The sequence below is a fragment of the Cuculus canorus genome, chromosome Z (genome assembly GCF_017976375.1).
Source record: "Cuculus canorus isolate bCucCan1 chromosome Z, bCucCan1.pri, whole genome shotgun sequence".
Lineage (NCBI taxonomy): Eukaryota > Metazoa > Chordata > Aves > Cuculiformes > Cuculidae > Cuculus > Cuculus canorus.
Genome location: NC_071441.1, coordinates 17,788,428 through 17,800,846, shown reverse-complemented (window position 1 = coordinate 17,800,846; position 12,419 = coordinate 17,788,428).

The window sequence follows — 12,419 nt, the reverse complement described above, 5'->3', positions numbered from 1 at the left end:
GAAGCTGCAGCATGCGTATAGGACTGATTGTGCCAGCTCAGAGAGGTTGTTGTGGGAACGCGAAGCACCGTTTAAGTAAAACTGTGTAGTGTCTCTTTGCTCTGTTTTCCATCCATGAGGAGTGCTTTTCGGGCAGGATAAAATTCCTTCCCTCAGAATATCCCCAATGCAGGTTGGCAGGAAGCAGGTCCTATTCCTACCGCTGGGAAACACATCATGAGGTGGGTTGCCTGCACACAGGCAGCTCAGATGGAAATAATGCCTCTCAAGTTTGAGAGTTTTATACAGACTACTTCTGTTTTCCCTGCTCCTGGATCTGATGGCTTAGACTTTCCTAACATTTGCCCTCAAGAGTATTCTTTTGTATCAGACGTAAAATTTGATCTTTATATTCATTCAATTAAGTTCATGATCTCTGCTGCTTTGTCAGTTTTCTATAGAGACCACATAACACCTCTGGACATATTAATTTACAGCTATCGTAGACCAAAAAGCACAAGTTTTTTTTGCTAATGAATGATCCTGGAATATGAACATGTACATATTGCATTCCTTTAGCAACCAAAGACATTGTTTCTAGGTGACTGGAAAAACCACAAATATTCCATATTGGTTTTAAAATTACATGGCAAATGAATGTGATAAAATATTGTGGGACTGTGTCTGGTTGTTGTTTTTATTACTCTTATGATTATTTATTTTAACTTGCAACTTAAATGCTTTCTGTGAGACATTAGCTTTGTTTCTCCACTATTTCCTTTTCGGGATATAAATACAGCAATATCTGGCTACAGGACCATGATTGAAAATAGTAATCTGTGAAGATTAGTAGCATTTCCCTTGAAACCACTGTTAAATGCTTCATAGAACCAGGGTCTTAGACAACGCTACGTGTTTGTTTTGTGCGAGTTCCACCTTTATGACTGATTCTGCAAGTACTTGTCTTGACTTAAACTAGGTGACTGGAAATTAATAGAACATAGATGTAAAGTTCACAGAAACATTTAGGGTTAATCGTCAGCCAGAGGTCACAGACCCATGGAGATTGTCTGAGCTGCTGTGGTAAAGAGTATTAAAACACTTAAGTATTTTGCTGCATGCAGTGTATAAATATTTCAGACAACACCCACGCAGAGTCACACAACAGAACAGGACCTAGTCCTGAATGAAGAATTTGGACACCTCTTTATTTTGAATAAGTAACAGCAGGAAAAGGCCACTTAAATGTACAGAAGGAATTAATCATGGTTTCAACTGACAAAGACAGAATAAATAATCCTACAGTTTGTTTAAAAGAAAAATAAGAATTAAGTATTCTTTAGTTTTTTTCTTAAAGTTTGGTTTAGGTATATTTATGAGTTACTTGTCTGAATTTGACAAATTGTTAGACAAATACAGAGAGTACTAAGGTGAAAGGGAAAACTCTGATAATTCTTTGTTATCAAATGAAAATCACTTTTTAATTCAGCTTATACAGTGATGGATTCATCCACATAATAGGTATGAGATGATGTTTTCCTGTAGCCTCCTAAAACAAACAAATTAAAAAACATGAGAGGTAAAGGCTGCTGTTGATCAGAAGGTCCTCTACCTCTTCTAAAATTAAAACTCAAAGATCACTAAATAAATCTTCACATTATGTAAGCAGGATCAACTTGATCAGCTGATTAAGTACTCTACCAACAGGACTATTAACATCTGAAAGTTTTTGGTCATGAAAAGACATGAAAAACCTAATCTATCTCCTTCTTGACATAGTATTTTTTTCTTTTTGTGTCACTGCTGTCTAGATTTCAAAATCTAATTAGCAGGAATGAGTGGCTACCTGAATAAGAAGGAGCATTAAACATGCATCTTCTAAATCCTAGTTTAGGTTTGCTGACCTGCTGCATTGACCTTGAACAGACTATCTCCTCGAGACACTGATTCCTTTCTTGTTCTTTGCTAGTCTAGTTTATTAATGAAGTTTTATGTTTAGACATGAGGAATAGTATGGTTGCACTGCACATAGAACTGTACTCATAATTAGCATCGTAATTCATTTGTAATTCATCCTCTGCTGTCTCTGAGTCTTATGACTTAGGTGTTATTTCCACAAAGACCACTGCATGACCTTAACTAAGCATTACGTTTGGTTGAACTCCTGGGGAACACTCCTTGAATAAAACAGTCCTACTCACTGCTGTAGATCTTTGTTTGCTGCTTCGAGGCCTAAATTTGCAACATGATAAATCTTGCTTTTCTTTGTGGTAGGGAAAGCTTAACTGAAACAATATTTTACAATCTTTTTAGATTCTATACATGTATACATGTTAATGTACATATACTACCTTGAGTATATGTACATTAACATATACTTGTACATATACTGGACCTTGAGACCAGTTCTGAATCATATTAAGTACATAATTTGAAATTTGCTTCTCTTTCAAATGTCATGTTGCTTCTGTGTCTGATCACCTTTGTTCAAGTGATTTCTGATACTGTCATGTGTCATTTGAAGATACTTACCCTTTTAGGTTTACACAGTGCTAGAGTATGCATCATACTAGAGCACAGCCTATACTGGTATGTAGTCTCCCCAACATTGGGGATGGCATGCAGATACTATGAAGAAAAATTATTGACTTAAGAACTCAGATGTGAACTTAATCCAGGGAAGGACAAATTATTCAAAGACTAAAAGTGAGAGAGAGTCTAAAGTGTATCAGAAGGCAAATTATTTTTTTATTATTTGGTGCTTCAGGAATGCATCCCTCCTCTCCTCTCCTCTCCTCTCCTCTCCTCTCCTCTCCTCTCCTCTCCTCTCCTCTCCTCTCCTCTCCTCTCCTCTCCTCTCCTCTCCTCTCCTCTCCTCTCCTCTCCTCTCCTCTCCTCTCCTCTCCTCTCCTCTCCTCTCCTCTCCTCTCCTCTCCTCTCCTCTCCTCTCCTCTCCTCTCCTCTCCTCTCTTCCTTCTTAGCAAACACTAACTATGCTAAAATACCAAGAAATAATATACTGCACTGCAGTGTTTTAAAATGCCAGAAACTGTATTTATAGAATGAACACATTCTACTCGTTCATAAGCTTAAAAACATTATCACTTCAAATAAAATGTTCTATGAAACAGAGAACGAAAAGAGTTCATGAAGTTAGTGAGTACCACAAGCATGTTGTGGATGGGCTACCTGACCGCGCCATGGACCACAGAACTTAATTTTCTACTAAAAGTAAAGGCAAAATTACCCCTTGCAATTGCTTTTACCTAGAGTATCTTCATTGACCAGTGGAACATCTCCATTGACCAGTGGAATAGCCAACCTACCCTGGTGCATGAAAGGACAACTAAAATCAGTCTATCTATCTGCTGCAATATATAAATTTGTTGAATGTTTTTGTTGTAAAAGTCAGTTCATTTCAAAGGAAGACATATGGGGCAAATGTTGATCTCCTTAGGCTATTCATCACCTAGGACTGGAGACAATTTCTCCAGCATGAAGGCAAAGATCTTATGGCTGTTCATATTGAAAGGAAGTGCTCCAACAAAATTTATTGGTTGAAAGATACAGAAAAACATGTAAGATTTGGTTTTGGGATTCCATCTGTAAGAGTAACGTGAATCCTTGAAGCAGGCCTTTAAGCTTGTGTTGCACCTACCAGTATTTATAGAACTTAATCATCCTTCCTTTAACAGTACCAAGCGAAGTAAAAACAGAGGCCTGGAGCAAGTAAGTGAAAATCAGTACTAAGTTCTGCAGGGAGATACAAAATATTTGTGTTAGAATTTGGGTTTGGTTTTTTGTGTATATTATTCTTAAAATATGGCAAGTAATATACATGGTAGTATGATTTATATATCACTTCTGGTAGCCAAATTAGCATTGAAAGTTCACGCATATAAGCAAAAGCTTGAAATTACGGTGAAACTGTAAATAAGGGTCATCACTTCCTATTTTCATCCTAGTAGGAGATTTCATGCTATCCTCCTTCTTTTCTGGTTACATCCAGTTTGCAAACATCCTAACTGCAGACATTAGCCCTGGATCTGACTAATTACAGCATGTCAGGAGGAGGGCACATCAGTTTGAGCAGAGTGTGAGTGGTGTAATGAAGAGCAACCCTTGAGCTGCTTTTACTTAGGGATTGGGAGTCAAATCTTGATGTCATTTAAAGTAGCAGAGATTTTGCACTTTGGCAGAAGAGTTGAGCTGCAAATCTGCTAAAGAGTGTGCATGGCTGTGTGCAAATAGCATGTTCCAAGAGACTGTCTCATTTCAAATATAATCTTATTAAACATTTCAAAAATAGAATGAAGTTAGAAGTGCCTGTAGAGTCCCTCCATTAAGGTATTTTTGACTCAAAGAATAAGGAATCTTATTATGGTTTATCTAAAACTCTAGCTGAGTCACTGACATAAATCCAAAATATTCAGATATCCTTTGGTATGAAGCAAATGTGGCCACAGCTGGAGAAAAAATATGTCTAAACTCTGAGTTTTCCCCCTCATCCTAGAATTGTCTGAATCTGCTATAGCAAACACCTACACACATAGATCTACCATTTTGGTGATCCATAAACATTTACAAATCCACAACTATCATCAAGTCTTTGAAAACCAGACTTGAAACACCGCGTCATCTGTTATTCACATAAGCAATGTCTAAGTAAAAATTAATGTGGCTAATAAATCACCAATGCGACGAGGTAACTCACACAAGGGTTTCTGAAGGATGTTTATTTTTCACTCGTCTCCCCTAATGATGTCCCATTATATCTAAATTATAAAACTATGTATAGTCAAATAATTTGCAACACAAATTTTAAAAGGCTCGGTAAAGTTTTTCTGATGTCAGATAATTAAATTTCTCATAGTGTTCACAATAAATGTGTTAAGATTGTTCTGTTTCTGGGTAATAACATTCATTTAATATATGCGGTGAATAATTTCTCCAATTGTCCTCTGCAGCTCTTCAATTAATTTTCTTTCTCGGATATTATTTTAATATTAAATAGTTTAAAAATAATCTAATATTTTACTGTACTATCTGCAGTACTGTGTCCAGCTCTGGGGCCCTCAGCATAAGAAGGACATGGACTTATTGGAGTGAGTCCAGAGGAGGACCACGAAGATGATCAGAGAGCTGGAGCACCTCTCCTCTGAAGACAGGCTGAGTGAGCTGGCATTGTTCAGTCTAGAGCAGAGAAGGTTCTAGGGAGATTCTACAATAAGCAGCCTTACAATACCTAAACAGGACCTACAAGGAAGCTGGAAAGGTACTTTTTACAAGGGCTTGTATTGATAGGACTAGCACTAATGTCTTTAAGCTGATAGAGCACAGATTTAGATTAGCTATTAAGAAGATATCCTTTACTATGAGGGTAGTAAGACACTGGAATGTATTGCCCAGAGAAACTGCAAATGCTCCATCCCTGGAATTGCAGCTTTTAAGTAACCTGATCTGGTGGGATATGTCCCTGCCCATAGCAGGGTGTTGGAACTAAATGATCTTTAAGGCCCCTTCCAAACTGTTCTGTAATTCTATTATTAAGAATGCTTAGTTCCCAGAACAGGAAAACTTGTATAAAAAGCCCAGCTAAAGTAAAGTTTATTTTATCTTTAGGCTGGTATAGCTTTTATAACCAAAGCTCATGCATTTATAATGGTGCATTAGGATTTTACATAGGTCTCTGTATTTTAGAAGAACATCAAAATGCTGATGCAAAATAATAAGAATTTGGACAAAAAGCACCGTATAAGAAATATTCTTCTGAAAGATTTTTGACTTGTGCTGTTTCATAAACAAGTCAAGGATTTGATTTAATTTAGTCACTGTTTTTACAGAGGTATGCAGCTGCAGTTTATCTTATCTCCTACTCACCAATTTATAAATTACTGAGCTAATTTTATTTTTGTCTTAGATTACATATATAAAATACAGCAGTACATAAGAAAGGAGATTACAGGAGGAAAGGATTCAGTTTTCTTCATCTAATGATATTTTTCTGAATACACATAATGACCACAACGTCCAAATCCAGAATTTTGTTGCTAAGAGCAACACCATACAAAATACTCTTCCGGATGCCTCAGTTATTACAGCTCCATCTACTTATCATCACATGTGATCTCTCCATGTAATATACTCACTACTAATTTCATTCTCATAACCGTCCAAGTCAACCATTTCTCCCTGAAAGCCCACAGAGACAATCATCCAAATGGTTGTTTTATTCCATTAACATGTCTGGAACTGGGATGATGTCAGAGAAAAGAAAGGTAGAAAATACCAGAGTTCAAGTAATGCCAAATGTTGCTCCCCAGGATACAAAAAGTAGCATCTCTGTGCTTCCATTCAAAATCCTTAGACCCTAAGATGGAAGAGCATTTGACCAACACTGAATATACTGGCAAACATGGTGAACGAGTACACACTCAAGAGCTCCTTGCCTGCATACATACAGACAACCATTGTGAGAATATGGGGATCACTGAAACTTCTGGAGGTGAAGTCACTGGTAGATGGAATTATGTTCACCCACAACTTTTATCACAGAAGCCTTGCAAAATGGGTGTCAAACTGATAATTTCTGCCTCTAGCTACACAACTTATTCCTTGCCATGAATTTATTAGAAAATTTTAGATATAATAGGGGCTAGATTGTGATCGAAATGTGGTTTCCCATGTTTGGATCCTCACTTGAAATGCTTCTGGGAATCTGATCATCAATTGATCATCCACAAATCCAAATGAAGGTAAACTGTGTCTTTGATTAGGATGTTTTTTTAAAAAATGTGTTATGTGTCTAAGGCCATGGAACAGCAGAAGCAGGCTGCTCAGCAAGGGAAATTGGGAGCTGAACATGACATTAAGGCAGGCAGGGGCAGTGACAATGAGTACAGGCTCACAGAACCCAAACAAGGCAAGCAGGAGAGGTCAAGTGGCAGAAAAAAGGTTCAGCTAAGCATCCTGATCCTCAGACAAGGCAATAGCCATAGGGAAGGTCCAAGGTCAAGCCAGGAAGTCAAGTCAGCAAGTCAGTAACAGGATCAGGTCTGGAGACAGTAAACAAGACCAGCACAACTCCAGTGACAGCCAGTCAAGTCCACAGAGATAAGTCAGGACAAAGATGAAGGCAGGTCTGTAGGTCAGGGCTGGGATCAGGGACGCACATGGCCAGGCATGGGCACAGCTGCAGGGTGGCTGCAGGGTAGCTACATTGGAGATTAAGGGTAAGGACCTGGGCTTAAAAGTGGTTCCCAAGGAAACGGAGACAGGTTCTCTCTTCTCCTGGCTTTTTCTCGGACAGTGGTTTCCAGATGGATCCCTGATGCGAGGCCAGGCACTACCAAGGCTGGCCCTGAGCCCAAGCAGCCAAATGCCTGAGGAGGAGGGTGTGTTCAGGTCGCTGACAACATAATTCCCATTCCTGCCAGGAAAGTGGGGTTTCTGTTGACCTACTGCACACTCTACATACCCTTATCTTTTGTAATGTAACACTTGTGATCTACTTTGTCAGTTTAGCATTAGCTGAAAAAAGATTTGCGCAGTAACAAACACGGTGCCTTAGGGGATAAATTTTCAAAGCATTCTTCCCTCTAATAGAAGATACTATTAATCTATTTGCTGTTTTTATTTACATGATATGCTTCACCTTTATGATCATTATATTATGTACACATGCGTACAAATACATACTATACATATTTTTATATATTGCCCATACAAACCTGCATGCATACAAACGTAAATGCATAACCTGACATACATCCTATTTGTGTTAAAGCTTATTCTCACTATTTCAAGTTGTTTGCACGATGTGAAAGACAGCCCTTTGTTATGTAGAGAATCCAAAGTAGTATACTTAAGAAAGAGAAAAGGTCAAAACAAGGTTAATTGCATTTCTTGACATTTCACAGAAAATATAAGTTCTTTGCATAGTAAAAGTTTAAAGGAGCAGCTGGCAGTACAGACAGAAAACTAGAGAGTTGTGAAGAAACAATCAATATACCAACACAAAAGGGAAAATCTATACTTTAAGTGTAATTAGTAAGGCATTGTAAAGTCGTGAGAATGATATAATTGTAAGCACAACATTAGCTCAATAATGACGAAAATAACCCAACTGTTTATTTTGTGAAAGTGATCTTTCTAAACATTCCCCGTTTAGAAATTGGAGAGGAGAAAAAAAAAACAAACAAAAAAAACAGAAAAAAGGATCACTAATGGCTTTCAAAATACTATAGAATTCAAAAGCTTAACAGACAGAAATACATGTGATTAAAATGAATAAGCACATTTAAAAGAATTCCTCCTATTAAAAATCTAATTTTGGTTACACTTTTTCTGCACTTTTCAGAGCAAAGTTGAATTAAAAAAAAAAAAAAAAAAAGGCTCAAAGGGGAGACTTGGAAACAGCCGTGAAATAGCTTTTTTGTAACAAAAAGCATCAGGCATGTTTTCTGGACTAATTTTTCCTTTTTTTTTTTTTAGAGAATATATCTTGAAGAATCACGAAAACAACACAGCCAACTGGACTTCCACTCAGAACACTGATTTCTAACACACCAATTTTCATAGATCTCTGTCACTGAGGTTTCATGTATGTAACCTATATTAATCTCTGATGTTTCTAGATGGCTTTTTCTATTGCATTTACCCAGCCTCAGTGGTGGTTGTCTCTCTGCTGCTTATTACTTGTCAAATGAACAATGGCTATAACAACCACGGGAGACTTAATTTCACTAACTCAGGCTTTAATACTACCAGCCTTTAAACGGACCATTGCAGAGTAATGGAAAGGATACACTCAAGCCCCTAAGAGTCCCAAACACCAGCAGTGGGTTAATGTCTCTTTGAGTAGTATGTCTGCACAAAGGAAAAGAGAAGCTTATGTTACCTGGGCAGGGTAGGCTGCAAGAGTCTTGATTATAGAACTGACAACTGTAGTCCTGTTACAGGTTACAAATTAGCCTGCCTACAAAGTTCTCTGTGTCACCTAACAAGCAAATGTGCATCTGCTTCATCATCTACTTTGTATCTCCAAAACTGAGACTATAGCACTTCCCTACTTCAGTGGGTTAAGGAAGTGTAAGTACGGTCATGACTGAGACATCCAGATACCATAAAGAATGGGCTGTATAAAAGAGAATATTTAAGGCCAAATTCTGATAGTTTTGCACAGCCCTAACAAACTTTACTAGCCTTGGACATAACTACTATGTTCCTTTGTCACAGAGGGTTAATGATATAGCACTACGATAGTGTTTAAGGGATTATGAAAGGCCACTGTTCTCACTTCAGAACATTTAGAGACACTATATCGTAAGCATATCCAGTGAAAACTCAGTCACATTCTTTGTAGCACTGGCAGCTTTTGTATTAGTTGTTAAATAATTAGGAAGACTGCCTTTTTCATGTATCTTGTATTTATCAGCAAATGATATCACAAAGAATTTCAGAAAAAAGTAAAACTAAATGTAGATCATAGATTGCACATACATTTCTTTTCTTTTTAGGATCATGTGGAGTTCACAGCAAGATAGTGAACCCACCTCCCAGTTTACACTTTTGGTGACATAATGAACAGATTTTTTTCTAATTCTACTCAGTTTGAATAGCTACAGCATATCATCCACAGGTACTCTTAAAACAAACATTAATGCCACAGTACAGGGTTAATTGCTAAGTAGGATTACAAAGAAGTTTACGCACTTATAGAAAAAATCCATTGCAATAAAAGCAATTTAGTGAAATTCATATAGCATAGCTGTAGTTTGTGGATGTGCAGTAAGTGGTCTAAGAAAGACTGGGCAGACCAATACCTATCTGAATGGAAAATACTGTGAGTCAGGATAATCCAGTTTTTGTGATTCTATTCAAAACCCAGGTTAGAAAGTGAATTTAATTCAACCACAAAACAGCAGGTTTATCTACGATCAGGCACGTGCTGTATTTAAACATCAGTTGCGAGATTACCCACACAGCCTGAGCATCATTGGATATTCAAGGTGCAAGGGGTCTTCATTTTGTCTTACTGTATTTAAAATGTTGTTGTCACCAACGAATTAGATCAAAACAGCTGTGTTCATTAGGAACCAGCTAGGTCTTGGGTTATATGACTATAATTACAAGCATAATAGCTGTTCATAATATGTTAAGCTCATCATAAAGGCTTTTTTCCCCCACTAAAGACATGAAAAACTCATTAGGCAGACCAGTCAATGAAACTGGCAGATATCTGAGATGACACTGAGATTAAATTAATAAATATACTCCTCTTTATCATTATGGTGTTTCTTCCTGACCAATACCTATCTTTTGCGTAGCATTTTTAAAATCAAATCACTTTCATGCTTCATTAACTTTTAAACTCCATGCCCTATAGAGATTCAGCCGGTCTAGTGTGCCATGTTGAGGTGAAGAATTTGGGTCTGTGAAGAATTTGGGTCCCAGAATATTAGAATCATTCATACTCTTGGGCTAAGACGTAACACTGTGGTTCACAAAACACCATCCAAAGGACATCTGTACAATAAGCAGTGAGACTTCATACTCTTGAAAATCAGGAAAGGCTTAATCAATTTTGCCCAACTTGAACTTCTTCTAAAAAGTTTTTAATATCATAAATTTATAAATAGCACAATGCCTTTAAAAATCATTCCATGTATTTTAAATGTCAATATATAATCTGCAGACTATCATAATAATAATTCTTCAAAAAATAAAAATATAGGTCATGTTTTCAAATTTGTTTAGTAGCGAACTGGCATATTTCTGTCCCAGGTTTCTCAACGCATCAATATAGTCCTCATTATGAAAATTAGCTTTTGGAAACACGGAGCACATATAACAGGTATGTGTTTCCTCAGTCCTCAGTTAATGTAATGTGCTTATGTTTACATGACCGTATTTCATAGAACCATGGAATGGTTTGGGTTGGAAGGGCTCTTTAAGATCATGTAGTTCCAGATAGGCAGGGACGCTTTCTACTGGGTCAGGTTGCTAAAAGCCCCATCTAGCCTGGACTTGAACACCTCCTGGGATGGTGTATCCACAGCTTCTCTGGGCAACACTTCCCGTGCCTCACCACCCTCACAGTAGAAAATTTATTCCTAATTTGTAATCTAAATCCACCCTGTTTCTCTACAGACTCTCTGTTCAGTCATAAAACATCTTTAATAATCATAATGATGTTCAAAAAAGAATCATCCTATATTGAATATAAATACTGTTGCATTGAAATACCACAGAGTACCAACATTCAGAAAGTGCTGAATCTAAAATATTGACACCACCAAATTATTGAATATCTCAAGGACCTTGGCCTCTGTGCTTAGAAACAGAAGCTGCTTTAGTAGGAACTTCAATAAGTAGGTTCATTTCAAGGCAAGCACTCAACAGTAGAAAGACATCAACATAATATCATTACTTAATATGGAACTAAAAATAAAACGTGACCTTTTTCTAGTTTCACAGTGGGCAGAGTCATGGGAAATATTTTGAGAGCTTAAATACACAGACAAGGAAGGTCAGACCATTTTAATTTTGTTAATAGATAGAACTGTTAGAATCAGACTAAGAATAAAGTAAACATCGTGTCCTCCCATATCAAAAATTCACTAGCACTTTCTTTGATACAGTTACTGTACTGAGGAACATTACAAGGACAAATTTTCATCACACTTTATGTTTTCTCCTTAAAAATTGTATAAAGTGGATACTGTTTCTCGGAAGACAACTATCAAAGTTGCTAATGATGAACTAATTATAAAGGCTTTAAATTTTTTCTACAATAAAGCAGATTTTCTGAATCTGAAAGCTCCAGTATTTGCAATCTATTAATGATATTTTTTTCATTGAAAGACCCGAAGTTATAACATGTAAATAAAGATCTTCCTCAGAAACAACACTGATGAGTTGCTTACTCAAGAGATAGGTTGGAATCCCAGTAAAATAAATCTGGAAGCAACCTCAAGAGGACAGCCTATCTTGCCTACCACAGAGCAGGGTAAATAATATCTATCTCATTCGTGAAATATGCATATGAATCCAACACCAAGAGTGACTGAGACTCCATGCCCTCCACACAAGCTACTGGAGAGCTTCACTGTCTTATCAATAAATCATAAATCATGCCACAAGGAAGAAGCAAAAAGATTAGGCAAACATAATTCAAAAAAAGACTGAGAACAAATGTGTTGATAGGTACAGAACCATTGCCTTTGATATATCTACAACTACAACTATGTCAATTTTAATTATATATAACCTGTTGATGCTACATGTCTTGTATTTCTTGATATTTTTCACAAATACTTCTCCATTACTCATACTTAAAATGCAGGTCAAAGTGTCTGGAGAAAGCATCAGAATGACTTTGTTTCCTTAGTGTCTGGAGAAACTCAGGGTCATGTTTCGGTGAAGTTATTTGAGTTTAT